This window comes from Bubalus kerabau, chromosome 21 (assembly GCF_029407905.1).
Source record: "Bubalus kerabau isolate K-KA32 ecotype Philippines breed swamp buffalo chromosome 21, PCC_UOA_SB_1v2, whole genome shotgun sequence".
In the NCBI taxonomy this organism is placed as follows: Eukaryota; Metazoa; Chordata; class Mammalia; order Artiodactyla; family Bovidae; genus Bubalus; species Bubalus kerabau.
In genome coordinates, this window is record NC_073644.1 from 46,735,802 (window position 1) to 46,750,775 (window position 14,974).

Consider the following 14,974-nt stretch of genomic DNA (forward strand, 5'->3'; position numbering starts at 1 on the left):
CCATAAAGAAAGCTGAGTGCTGAAGAATTGATGCTTTGAACTGCGGTGTTGAAAAAGACTCTTGAGAATCCCATGGACTGCAAGGAGATCCAACCAGTCAATCCTAAAAGGAAATCAGTCCTAAATAATCACTGGAAGGAGTGATGCTGAAGCTGAAGCTCTAATACTTTGGTCACCTGTTGTGAAAAGCTGACTCATTAGAAAAGACCCTGATGCTGGGAAAGATTGAAGGCAGGAGGAGAAGGGGACAACAGAGGATGAGATGGTTGGATGGCATCACCAACACAACAGACATGAGTTTGAGCAAGCTCTGGGAGTTGGTGATGGACAGGGAAGCCTGGTGTGCTGCAGTCCGTGGGGTTGTAAAGAGTTGGACATGAACTGGACTTAACTGAACTCTGGAGCCTGATTAGTATGTAAAGGGAGCAGCAGAACTGAGTTGCTGAGGCAGAAGGGCCTTGGAGACACCTAAGCTTGTTAGGTGTGCTGCTGAGAATGTTTTCACTGAGTTTTTTTTTTTTGGGGGGTCGGGGGTTGTTTTCCCCATCAATTGGTAAAAAAGGTCTTTGTATTATTTATCATAGCTTTTGCTTCCCCTTTCCCCTTTGAGGTAGCAATAATCTCACATAGTCTCAACTGTCATTTGGCTGGCCTTACCATTTTTATTTACTTTGGAGTTTGATATAAACATGCTGTCTCACTGGCCAGGGAAAACTCAAATTACTAACAAAGTAGGAGATTTTGAGTTTTATATATACAACTAAATGAGGTTTTTTTTTTTTTTCTCAAATTATATAATACAATGCAAATAAAGATTAAAAGGCACAGTCACTGAAGTGGAAAGGCCGAACCTGTAGGATATTTAAGTCTGGTGCCTTGTTTAACTATATTCCACAGAAGTGGTTCACTTTTCTGGTGAGAGAGCTGGATATGTTCATAAGAGTACAGTTGACGATGCTCACTAGAAGGATTGCCTAGAAAGTGTTAAATCTGATCATGACCAGGTGCTTGACCTCTGGAAGAGTTCAGGGTTTCGGCGATGATATATCTTTGTGTTTTTGCTCATTTATCTTTCTCTTTAAAACAATTTCTAATGTTCTTTGAAAATTTCCAATATTCTTGGAAGGGAAATCTGAGAAATAGTGGTGTGTGTGTGTGTGATTGGCAGGGGGGACAAATGATATATTAAGATCAGACTAAGGTTTGATTTTAATTAGAGACAAGTGACCTCCTTGGTTTTACTATAGAGTCCTATGTCTGGTTTATCCTGAAAATATAAACATTTTGTGAAAGTTAATTTTGTTTTAGTTTAAGAGAAATAATCATCAAAATCAAGAAAAAGCATCAAAGATATAGATGTCCTTAAACCTTATCCTCGGAGAAGGCAATGGCATCCCACTCCAGTACTCTTGTCTGGAAAATCCCATGGATGGAGGAGCCTGGTGGGCTGCAGTCCATGGGGTCGCTAAGAGTCCGACACGACTGCACGACTTCACTTTCACTTTACACTTTCATGCATTGGAGAAGGAAATGGCAACCCACTCCAGTGTTCTTGCCTGGAGAATCCCAGGGACGGGGGAGCCTGGTGGGCTGCCGTCTATGGGGTCGCACAGAGTCGGACACGACTGAAACGACTTAGCAGCAGCAACAGCAAACCTTATCCTATTCAGTTCCTACACATGCACATGGGAACAAGACTACTTAGTTCAGAGTTCTTACATTAGGTTTGGGTCATATATGACATTATGTGCAAATAACCCAACCCAGAGCCATCATGCAGTGTGGGCTCCATCAAGGAGTTCTCATTGTCTACAGGATAAAATCCCATTATTAAGTCACTTGGCATTTCAGGCTATCTACACTGTGTTCCAGGCTAATGTTTTCTTGCCATATTCCCCAGTATTCTATGTAGAATCCATATTCCAGCCAGCCCAGGTTTCTTATTGTCTCCAGGAAGTTTAGCACATTTTTGCCTTCCACATTTTTACTACTGTTTTCCTGCTAGAATTCCCCAATCTCTCCTCTGTCTAAATCCTGCTTTTGTTTTAGCCCCAAGTCAAGACCAAACATCTTGAGTGTCTCCATGCCGTTGACCCATATGACCGCTCTGCTCTCATGTCCTGAAGCGTGGTTTGTTCTTGCATTTGGTGTGCGGTACCCTCTGCCTGTGTGAAAGGTCAGTTTCCGGTGTTTGTGTTATGTCTCCTGAGCAGCAGGTAACCCCTTGTGGGGGCTGGCAGGTTCTCCTTCCTCCTCTCTGATCCGCTCTAGTGACTCACTGAGATGTCCAGGAACTATTTTTGATGTGTTTGTTAGAATGTGAATGTCATCAATCGAATAAGCAACAGTTTGTATTTCTAGAAAGATATGTTTGGGAGAGATATATAAAATGTGCAAGGAATAAGAGTTAGTGGTTTTAGTTTTTCATTGGCAGACAAAATTTCAGTTAGAATTTGTGGGAAAATGAGCACTTCTGCTAAAGATTAATTTCTTGGTGTCTTTTTATTTGAAGTAGTGCCTGTAAAATGAGCAGCCTCGCTCTCCCCTTAGAAAGGGCAAGGGATCCGCTTCCCTGGAGTCCAGGAACATGGCTTTATCTGCAGGAGCATGTGAAGGGCCAGCGTTCTCCTGGGCAGTAAAAGCAGGAAATAATGAGACCTTTGGTGCAGGACAGAAAGGAAGAGGCTTTTTCTTAGAAGGGGAAAGTGAGTAGCCTTTGTCAGTAGAAAGGAGTTGAAATCAGACCTCTTATTTGAATGTCGGGAAGGAAGAATTGCCTAACCTCTGAGAATGTCTGCTCTCAGTAAGGGAAAGAGACTCTGGACAGTCTTCCTCTTGGAAGAGAGAAGGGAACATCAAATCCAGTTTTGTCCCAGAACTCCAAGGTGGCTAGTACCCTGGGTTGGCTGTGATGGGATTAAAAGTGCTGAGGACCATAGGTCATGGTCTGGCAGTCCCTTGAGGCAGGCTCTGCCCTGGTTGTGCCAGGAGCTACGCCCATCTGGGCCAGCTCCCCTGTGAACAGTGGAGCAGTTCCCAATGTCGGCACCAGGTGGCAGTGAGGAGTCCAGACAGCACTAGATGGATGCATGCCAGACTCCTGGCTCATTTCTGGAGTCCGTAAACCCTGGGATTACAGAACATCCAGAGTAGGAGACAGCCCAGAGGAAGACACTAGCCTTTTCCCCCTACATAGCAGGTTTATGCTTGAATATATAATCCGAATATTAAGACATGTGACTGTTTCTACCATTACTTTTTTGCACAACCCATACTGGTTATATGAGGTTCATTTTAAGACATGACTTCTATGAGATACTCAGGATAAAAAGCACTGATCAATTTAATGAGTAAAACTTAGGAAATACACCCTGATCAAAAAGTGTAAGTCCCTCCCCCCAAAGGGAAAGTGAAGTCGCTCAGTTGTGTCCAACTCTTTGCGACCCCATGGACTGCAGCCTACCAGGCTCCTCCATAGGATTTTCCAGGCAAGAGTACTGGAGTGGGGTGCCATTGCCTTCTCCCCCCAAAACAAACAAACAAACAGAAATAGAGAGAAAAAGATAAAAAAAAGTGTAAGCCCATTGTTATCATTGTAATTTCAGATCCCCTGGTTTCCATTTGGTGCAAATCAAAAGGTGGTCTGGTGAGTTGAGAAAGGCTTCTCCTGGAAACAGGTCAGTCCATTTTCACTTCAGTACTTGGTACTCCTTTTCATACAGGAGAAGATACTGATATTGGGTTGGGGTGAAAGTTGGAGGGGGAAAAGAAATACATGGTTAAAGCAAACAGTTTTCTATTAACATTGTAGCCTAACTCACTAATGACACTTGAGACAAGTGAAAAGATGAAAAAAATAGTTAGAAATGAAGGCGTTTGGGGAGGGAGGTGGGAGGGGGGTTCAGGATGGGGGACATATGTAAACCCATGGCTGATTCATGTCAATGTATGGCAAAAACCACTACAGTATTTTAAAGTAATTAGCCTCCAATTAAAATAAATAAATTAATAAAAGAAATGAAGGTGTTGTGAAAGATCATAATCACAGCTGATTTATTTGTTTAAATAAATATAAAGTGTTCAAAATCTAGGTACTGACCCTTAATTAGAAAGTGTATTATCACTAAAAAATCTAAGGATCCTAGTCACACACCCTAACCCAATAGAAGGTGACTGATAGAGTTCCACTGTGACACTCTGCCTTTAGGATCTGCCAACCTGACCAGTCTGACTCAATGGCTCTGAACATATTGTCAATGATAGGAACAAAGATGTACATACAATGATGCTCACAGTATATACAAATTTTTCAGTGGAAAACTGAAAAACCATGTAAATAACTGGTGACCTTATAAATAATTATAAACCAATTATAACCATATAAATAATGGGTTAAATAAATTCTGGAAGGCCCATAGGGTAGACCCCCCTTCTATGGTTAAAATCATGGTTCAGTGGTGCAGAGTGTATATATATGTGTATATATATATACATATACACACATACACACTGATGCAAAAGCATCAAAAAAAATCGAAAAATCCCTGAAAAACGTTTCAGATTTTATTTGGGTGATGGAGCTTGGACATTCTTAAAAGAATAAACCTTTTATTTTAGAACAATTTTATATTCATGGAAAAGTTACAAAGATAGTATAGTGAGTTCCCATACACAGCGCACTCATTTTCCCATGTGAGGTCCCACATCAGACTTCCCAACCTGGGGATCCGGCAAAGGGACCGGAAATCCCCAGGGAATCTGACTCTGAAGGCCAGTGGGGTTTGATTACGGAACTTCCCCAGGATTGGGGGAAACAGAGACTCTTGGAGGACACACACAAAACTTCGTATGCACCACAACCCAGGGGAAAAAAGCTCTGACCTCAGTGAACACTGAGCCAGACCTGCCTGGGAGTGTCTGAGGATCTTCGTGGAATGTGTGCCAGCAGTGGCCTGCTGTGAGGACAGGGGCACTGGCAACAGCAGTCCTGGCAGCCGTGTGTTGGCGTAAGTCCTCCTGGAGGTCACCAGTAGCCCACCATAGAGCCCTTAGACTCCAGGACTGGGTTGCCACAGGCCAAACTACTAACAGGGAAGGAGCACAGCCCCACCCATCAGCAGACAATTGGATTAAAAATTTACCCATGAGAGCAAGACCCAGTTTTCTCCACAGCCAGTCCCTCCCATTAGGAAGCTTGCACAATCCTCTTATCCTCATCCTTCAGAGGGCAGACAGAAGAAGCAAGAACTACCATCCCACAGCCTCCAGAGCGAAAAATCACAATCACAGAAAAACTAACCAAAATGATCACATGGATCACAGCCTTGTATAACTCAGTGAAGCTATGAGCCATGCCACGCAGGGCCACCCAAGATGGGCTGGTCATCCATGGATACATGGATATTTATATTTTAGGTTATAACCTAGTATTATTTTACTTATTTTGTTGCTTATATCATTCCAACTTCTTGCAGTTGGCACATGTCCTTTGAACATGCCCTCACCACTGTGATTTTTTGGAACAATTATTTATCTTTTGCACTGCACAGTGTTCCCAGCTCACTTTTGTTCTTTTGTGCCATCATCATGAAATGAGCCATTGTTCTGAGAGGATCACTGACTCCTTTTATTGGAAAATGGTGTTTAAAAACCAAGATCTGAGGGGTAAAGTGTGTGTTGTTTCTTGCATGCTGCTGCTCCTAAGCCCTTTCCACTCAGAGCAAGGAGACATGTGTGTGTACACTATCCATATGTGCACACACCTCTGCAAATACTTCTCCATCCATGTCTATATGAAGATAAGCACGAGCTCACCCTGAAGTTTCCAGCTCCAGTCTGTTGCCATGTGGCTCCTTCCGGCCTCTTCTCCTTACTTATGTATAACCTTCTGTTCCAACAGGGAAGAACCAGCTCCTGCCATGTGCAGGGCATCTTTTAATTGTTGGGTCCAGGTGCACACTTGCAGGTGCACCACAGAAACACTTGCAGTGGTTTTCAGAATCAATAGGCCACATCCTTGTGGTGAACTGTGTCATCTAGAGAGCAGATTGTCTGTATCTTTCCGTTTTCACTCATTTTCAAGGTCACTTACATCAGCACCTTCCCCACACCCCATGCATTGAGATTTTTTCATGTATTTATGATGGTACAGTCAGATTCTTTGCTTACATTGCATTCTGAGACGGTCTAACTTCCAAAATGATTTTTCAAAAAAATTTTGAAAACATAAGATTCACAATTTATGCCATAAATTTCTATAGGTTTTGACAAATGCATGGTGTCATATATTCACTATCAGAGTGTCTTACGGAATAGTTTCACTATTCTGTGGTACAAAAATCCTCTTGTACTACATCTATTCACAGCCCTCAGTCCCTCTCCAAACTACTGGTAACATCTTATCTATTTACTGTCTTGTTTTCCTTTTCGTAGAACATCATATAATCAGAATCATACAGCAGCTGGCCTTTTCAGACTGGCTATGTCACTTAGTAATATGCATTTAAGTTTCACCCCTGTCTTTTTTAGGCTTGATAGGAGAAGGCAATGGCACCCCACTCCAGTACTCTTGCCTGGAGAATCCCAGGGACGGGGGAGCCTCGTGGGCTGCCGTCTATGGGGTCTCACAGAGTCAGACATGACTGAAGCGACTTAGCAGCAGCAGCTAAAAGATAGTTCAAGGGCTTCTTGGTTGTTTCCAGATTTTTGCAATTATGAATGAAGCTGCTATAAATATCCATGTGCAGGTATTTGGGATGAACGTGAGTTTTCAGCTCATTTGGGTAAATACCAAGGAGCCCAATTGTTGGATCATATGGAAAGAGTCTGTTTAGTTTTGTATCAAACCAGCACAGTGTCTTCCAAAGTGATTGTACCATTTTGCATTCCCACTAGTGAGGAATGAGATGCTCCACAGCTTCACCACCTTTGGTGTTGTCAGCATTTTGGATTTCAGCCATTTTAATAAGTGTCTAATCTCATTATCATTTTAGTTTTCATTTCTCTAATGATAAATGGTGATGAGTATTATTTTCTATGTTTACTTACCATATGTGGATCTCCTTTGGTGAGACATCGGTTCTTATCTTTTGTTCATTTTAAAATTCTTTGTTTTCTCACTGCTGAGTTTACTATTTCCTTGAAGATTTGGGGAAAAATAGTCATTTCCAATATGTATTTTGCAAGTATTTCTCCCAGCACCACCTGTTGTAAGATCTATCCTTTTCCCTTGGGTTGCCCCCACACTTTTGTTGGAATCAGTTGGCTTCGTTTGTGTGGGTCTGTTTATGGGCTGTCTATTTGCTTCAACTGATCTTTGTCTATTCTTTTGTCTTGATTTCTGTCGCCTTGATTTGTTGTCTACTGTGTGGAGAAGGCAATGGCACCCCACTCCAGTACTCTTGCCTGGAAAATCCCATGGGCGGAGGAGCCTGGTAGGCTGCAGTCCATGGGGTCGATAAGAGTCGGGCACAACTGAGCGACTTCACTTTCACTTTTCACTGTCATGCATTGGAGAAGGAAATGGCAACCCACTCCAGTGTTCTTGCCTGGAGAATCCCAGGGACGGGGGAGCCTGGTGGGCTGCCGTCTCTGGGGTCGCACAGAGTCGGACACGACTGAAGTGACTTAGCAGCAGCAGTAGTGTAGAGCTCAAAACATGTAATTAGCATTTTGAATTAATATTCTAACATATAAAAGAGCAAACTCCCCAGTACATCAGTACTTCCTTAAAATTTGTACTTTAAAAGCAGTTTGATTTCACCAAGCTTTTCTTACAATTGTCTCTATGATATAGGTCAGAGAGAATGTAGGGTGAGAGAGGTTCTCCTTCAATGCTTCAGTTAAGTATGAGGGCAGGTTCTACTCCTGTGCCCTGCTCCAGGACCCATTTCATAGATAAGAAAACTGAGGTTCAGAGACGAACTTGCTCAAGGTCTTCCAGCCACTAAATCTTGCTCCAGGGCTCCACATGCATTGCCGGCACATTGGCAAGTGCATGTGGAGCCCTGGGTGTAAGCTGTCTTCTGAATTTTAGTATCATTTTAACATCAGCCACACTTCTTGAGATGACACTCACGCCCTTTACATACCTTATCTCTCAGCTCCCGGGGCCCCAGGGCCACCTGCCCCCACCCCACAGAGCCTCCTGGAAACCCTGTCCCTGAGCTGCCTTACCTGTGCTCCCACTGCCTGTTCTTACTCCCTGGCCTCAGACGCCACCCCCAGCACAGACCTGCCCATGTTTGTACAATGTGGCCTTTAAGTGTGTAGGTGGGAAACATGCCTGGAAAACTAGTGAGATGAAGGTAGATTGGCTTTTTTCTTTACACTGAGCTGCCTGGGGTTGCCCAGAGGGGTGAGAGGGCGATGGTGCTAAAAGGGAACACCCCTACCCTCACACCAATCCCCAAAACCCAGGACACTGAAAAAGTCAGGGTGCTCCAAGATGTCCCCTCCACTCGCTGGAGGTGTCCTGCCCCCTCTGCTGGGCGCCCCCTTCTCTGTGTTCCCACAGAGAATAGCCCCAAGGGGGCTCTTCTTGAGGACTGAGTGTGACCTGCTGTCCCAGCCACAGTGGGCTAGTGGCCGCAGGTTGGCTCCTCAGCGTGAGCAGCCCTTTCCGGTCAGTGTGTGAGGCTCATGACCAGCCCTCTGCCCATCCTGATCCTGGTCAAGGCCCAGCTCTCAGCGTCACCTCGCATCCCTCTTTTGGTTTTCTCCCCTTGGCTTTGCATGTGTGCCTATGTGTGTACAGGAATATGCGTGTGTATACATGTGTGTGTGTGCATGTACATGTGTGCGTAAGTGTGTGTGTTTAGGAGGAGGATGAATAGTAGGATTATCTCAAGGCAGTTTACGGAAATAAAAATAGGACGACTCTCTGTCTTTATAAAAAGACTGGGCCATCCTTTCTGGAGAATGCTTTTCTCCCGTGATGGAGCCAACTGAGCAAAGAGTCTCAAGTCTGTAGTGGGTGCATGGCTCTCCAAGTGATTAGGGCTTTGGAGGAGAATGGGATCCGGAATGTGCTTTTAACTCTTGTTTATCCTACACCCTATATTTTTGCCAAGGAAGGCAGAGGACCATTGAACTAACAGATGGGAAAGGCAAAGTGTTAATTGCCGCAGATCACAAAAAGTCCACATGTGAATGTCGATGGCAGAGATGCTTAGGTGCTAGTGCCAGAGTGAAAACAGAAGGTTAATCAGGTAAAAGGGTGACTCTCCAGGGGTAAAAGAAGCATGACTTTTCCCACTCATAATCCCGTTAGGAAAACCTGCCTGTCGGCCTTGACTAGAGCTCGATGATGATTTAAAACTAAGACTTTAGAATAAATTCATCAGGAGGGAAATTGGATTTAGTTTGATACACACATAGGAGATTTTGTTGTTGCAGTTTAATTAGAAAATAATGTACTCCACATGAGGATGAAAGACCATAATTTGAAAGATGAGCTACTAGGAATTCTGAATATAATCTTTTCTCAAGGTTTTTCCCTAACTGCTCTATTTATGAGTCCAAAGCACTCAAGAACCTGAGAAATTAGTAAAAAATGTACTTACCTTCTGCTCTGAAGCAGGAACTTTCTGGCCGAGATGACTGAGACTAAATGAGATTTGAAAGAAAAGCAAGAGCAGGGCCTTGGGCTGGGAGGTGCGGAACAAATGCATCACTGGAGGGACAGTTGTTTGTTATCATAACCTTGGATAAATGTCATTCGAAAGGCACTGCATACTTCTGGTAATGTGAAATTGGGAGAAATGGAAAGAAACCGTTAGATTTAGACACAATTTCTGTGGGCTCAGCTGGATAAGGGTGCTTCCAATGTTCACGACAAGGTTTATGGCAAACTGCAGAACTGTGACCTTGCTCATTTTTAACATCATTTTGGGTTAGTTTTCAATCAAGGAATTCAGTGAAGTTGGATTTTGGGGAAATGGTTTTGGAAGAATTTGTTTTAAAATTTTCATCAAACTACTCAAGATATCTTGCAAATACTTACCTCGTTAATCTCATTAAGAAGAGGGGAAGTAACCCATCATCCGAGTTTCACAAGATCGAACAGTGAGCTGGGCTGTGTGCCCAAGGCCCGCGGAGCATGGGCCGCCGCAAGAAGAAAACCTCGTGTGCTGCCAATTCTGTCATTAAGCTTCACAGAAGCCACAGTCCAGAGCCCCATTATTCTCAGCAAAACTGTTTAATTTTAGATACAGTGTTGTTGGCTTTCTGTTTGCCAGTGCCTCCAAGAGAGGACTACTGTTGCTCCCAGGCACTGTGGACCTGCGTGTTTAAATGCAGCGTGGGTGGGGCCAAGTCCGGGTGGACCTGGGGCTTTGGGGCTGAGTCCAAATTAGTGGCCGTTTCTGAAAATATCAGCTCTAGCTTCAAGCTGAACAGTGTCCCCACATGGGTGGTCTGGGGAAGACTGAGGACAGAGGACCGAGTTTGATTTCCCAACTGGGGAAACATTTTTATAAACTGCCTTTCCTCTTCTGTCCCTGAGGCGAAGCATGTTCTCCTGAGTGCTGCCAGCACCAGGGTCACTCCAGTCCAGTCTAGGCATGTTTGTGGACAGTCGTGGGCCCCACGATAGACCCTGGGGCCCACAGGAGGCTGTTCTGAGGGCCTCTTTCCCACCAGAGCCACACAGTTGAACAGTATGTAAAAGCAGGGCAGTGTGTCCAAAACCACCTAAGAAAGAAGAGACACCTGTCCTCAATCCTCAGACCTGCAGTTTCACAGAAAGATCTGATGAGCTAGTTGGGAAAGCTGGGGGCCTGCCAGCTGTCTCCCCACCTTCTCTTCTGCAAGGAGCCCTCCACTCTCCCACCCCTCACGCTCCTCTCCTGAACTCTTCTGGCATTCCCACATCCCTCCCAGATTCCGGAGCTTCCCTTAGACAGGGAGACACCCAGGGTCTTGGAGTCTCTGTCAAATGGACTGAGTGAGAAGAGCTGAGTGAAAGGACCGTTTACAGCGTGTGTAGTAAACCGTGGGGAAGCACAGGGCCTGGCGACAGGCATGCCTGCTGCAGCCCCAGGTCTGAGGGCTAAGCAGAGGGAGTGGTGACCCACCCCCAGAAGGTGACCCCGCGGGAGGAGCTGGGAGCGCACCCGTCCTCCACCTTCCTCCCTGATCTGCTCCGTGGGGAAGGAGCAGGGCGGTTTGCAGAGGGGTCAGATGTGTGCCCTCGGCCAGACAGGCTGGCCTCCCAGCACTGCTGCTGCATCTCAGCCCGGTCCGGGGGCTCACTTGTCTTTTTCGGTGCCACTTTCACTCAGTGTGTCTGCCTCTCTCGCTTTCATCACACAGCAGGAGGCAGTTCTGTAGCAAGAATGCACTGCAGTCCTATAGCTTAACATCACAGAGGTCACCTGAGAGGTCTGCAGCTGGGGCCAGGGCGCTTTCTGCTCCTGAAGGACATTTGGGGAGTGTTCGTGCTTGAGTCACACAGCCTCCCAGGGCGCTCCCTTTGCACGTGTCTGAAATGCTTCTCTTAGTGCTACCTGTATTTGCCTGAGAGAAACAATTCCTACCAGAAAGCACAGCCTACCTGTACTATTCTTTACACTGAAGAACAATACGGTTCCCCAAACTTAGGGACACAGGGAACTGCTGGGGAAAGCCTGGCTCTGGCATGGGCATCTGTTAGTTGCTTTCAGTTTTGGCTTTTACCCCAAAAATGGAAATGTAGGTTTTGACTTTGCTTAACCCCATGGACGGAGGAGGCTGGTGGGCTGCAGTCCATGGTGTCGCTAAGAGTCAGACACGACTGAGCCACTTCACTTTCACTTTTCACTTTCATGCATTTGAGAAGAAAACGGCAACCCACTCCAGTGTTCTTGCCTGGAGAATCCCGGGGACGGCGGAGCCTGGTGGGCTGCCCCATGGGGTCGCACAGAGTCGGGCACGACTGAAGCGACTTAGCAGCAGCAGCAGAGCAAGTCCATGTGCTCAGGGCCAGTCACTATGGCTTTTAATAAAAAACCTCTCGCAGATCCCAGACCTCAGAGCTGAAGGGGACCCAGAGGCCCTTTAGTTTAGAAAGGTTGATTTGCAGATAAGGAAACCAAGGCCAGGGGGAGGTGAAATGCTCTTCCAGAGTCCTTCGGTTAGGCCGGCTGTCTTTCATACCTAACGTGTTTGATCAGAGGCCCAAATGTAAAATATCAAATAATATCAACTACTAAAAGTAAACTATACAGCTACCATTCTGCAATACTGTTTGGAGGTCTGGCTTCTTCCAGACCCAGTTCCTGCTGGGGTTTCATAACCTGTGTTCCCAGGGCTGCTGCCAGCCTCCGAGGGCTCCGAGCTGCTGCCCTCGGCATCTCACCTTTGCCTCAGCCTGTCTGTCAGGCCTGAGCCAAACTCTCCTGCTCCGCCAGGAGCAGAGCGCGCACAGAGAGGCCTCATCCCACCAGCGCAAGGCTCCTGTGACAGGAAACAAAGCTTGGGAAGAGCAGAATGAAAGCAGGAAAGCTCAGTTCATCAGCCAAGCTGCACTGTTTACTCACTCATTTGTTGAGAGCCTCCTGTATGTACCTGGCAGTGTTGCTGGTGCCGGCAGTTCATGATATGAATACACACAGTGGCCCCCTTCATGGAGTTTCTGCTCCAGGGCTGGTCGTCTTTACCTGGAAGACTCCGCTGTCTCTCCCTCCTGCCTGACACCACTTGGGGTGGGAGTGGCCCTCAGGGTATACTTCTTTACGTTACACTCTCTGTAGCTGGACCCGTGGCCTCCTACAATTCTTTTATTTTCGCTGAGTCAGAGAAAAATAGACAATCTCCTTGAACAACTAATAAAAATCTGCCTAAGAAAACCCCTCTTTGCTTGGTTCTGTCAAGCATGACCTGGAAATGTGTCCAGGATGCGGGGATCTGGCCACCTGAGTCTCCCAGTCCCTCTAGTTGGTCCTGAAGCTTCAAGAACCTCAGCTGCAGAGCTGCTTAATCCCACCTGTCTCCTCCATGTGCCCCTCCCAGGCCTGGGCTTCTCATTAAGTAACCAAGGAAACCACTGAAGTGCTTCCCAGGGAAGAAAAATTACTCTCAGTAAGTGCAAGGGAGAAAAAAGAAAGAAATTGTAAAATTTCTTACTTTTAGAAACATGCTGTTCGTGTGTTTTTTTTTTTGTGTTTGTGTATTTTTGAAAATGGCTATCAAGGTAGATACCAAATTGCATAGTATTTAGACATTCCTGAATATAAGTGATGGGGCTTCCCCAGTGGCACTAGTGGTAAAGAATCCACCTGCTAATGTAGGATATGCAAGAGACACGGGTTCAGTCCCTGGGTTGGGAAGATCCCGTGGCAGAGGGCATGGCAACCCACTCTAGTATTCTTGCCTAGAGAATCCCATAAGTAATATAATCATTTTTAAATGATAAAGGAGCCTGGCGGGCTATAGTCCATAGGATTACGAAGAATTGGACACAACTGAAGCGACTTATCATGCACGCATACATGTTCCTTACATATGTGTGCAGTTACTGGACAACCTAGGATCTCTGAGGTAATGAGATGGTGTCTTAGATCAGTGGCATATTTCTTCCAAGGCGTGATGAGTGTGGTGGCACACCCCATGGGAGTGTTTGCAGTTTGCTGTCATTACTCGTGTCCTGAGAGAAGTGAACATCAGGAGACACAGTATGGGTTTCACAGGAGGTGACTGGGAAGGAGGCTGAACGGGTGTGGAGAGAAGGATCTGAAAGAAGGGCCACCAGCAAGGAGCAGCCAGCAGCAGTACATATGGTTTGCTTATGTTTGTACTCAAGACACACATCTGAGTGTGCATAGTACACACATGGGGTGTGGTGAAAGATACGACAGGCAGAAAGAGGGGTGCACTGAAGTAATTTTTGTCTTAAGCTATGTTAATGAACTATGTATTTACCCTAGACTCTGGCTTCAAGTAGGTTCTCGCTAAGACTCAGAATCGACTTGACAAACCAGTATGTTTTACTCATGCAAATGTTCTCATAAGCTATGTTAATGAGACTGTATTTGCTTAGAAACCTGCCTTTCTTTAAGATTTGTGTCTATCACTATATGGCCTTGGACAACTCACCTGGTGCCCGTGTTACCTCAAAATGCATGTTGTGGGTGAGGGGCCTGGTGCCAGTCTCTGAGTTTTGAAACATTTTCTTTCTTTAATTAGCAGACTGCTAGTAGCTATATCGGAGAAGGCAATGGCACCCCACTCCAGCACTCTTGCCTGGAAAATCCCATGGACGGTGGAGCCTGGTGGGCCGCAGTCCATGGGGTCCCTAAGAGTTCGACACGACTGAGCAACTTCACTTTCACTTTTCACTTTCATGCATTGGAGAAGGAAATGGCAACCCACTCCAGTGTTCTTGCCTGGAGAATCCCAGGGACGGGGGAGCCTGGTGGGCTGCTGTCTATGGGGTCGCATGGATGGGGGAGCCTGGTGGGCTGCAGTCTATGAGGTCGCACAGAGTCAGACATACTGACATGACTTAGCAGCAGCAGAAGCAGCAGCAGCTATATAATATCCGGCTAAAGACTAGCAGGGGGGTACTCTTTCTGCCCCCTTCTGGTGTCTATGTCAGAAGCTTTCTCTGTCTCTTTTATACTTTAATAAAACTTGATTACACAAAAACTCTGAGCGATCAAGCCTCATCACTGGCCCTGGATCCAGAGGCCAAGAATCCTGGCATCCTGTGGTTTAGCAACAACCTCTCATCATGTACCCTAAGGCTTATAGTTATGAAATTTTCAATTATTTTTTTAATAGTAAAAGAAGGAATGAGGAGTAAATATGGGAACTAGCATAAATATTAATTGTCAATTGCAACCAAATGCAGGGACCATTCACCAAAAGTGTGGGGGAACTGTGGCCTTGGCAGCAGGCTGGCGACAGTGACAATGATGAACATTTGGTAAATCCTTTCATAGATGGAAAAGTTCCCAGGCTAGCTGCGGGTCTAGAGACCCTGGTGACTGGGGAT

At 45.7% G+C, this 14,974-nt stretch overlaps 1 long non-coding RNA gene across 2 annotated transcripts in view; it reads left to right on the forward strand.

Moving 5' to 3' along the window:
- Positions 1 to 14,974, forward strand: part of LOC129635924 (uncharacterized) — an 82,014-nt gene that overhangs the window by 25,135 nt on the left and 41,905 nt on the right. For both annotated transcript variants that reach the window (XR_008706540.1, XR_008706539.1), the window contains exon 3: positions 3,606 to 3,677. This is a non-coding gene — a long non-coding RNA (uncharacterized LOC129635924). The remainder of the gene's footprint in view (positions 1 to 3,605; positions 3,678 to 14,974) is intronic.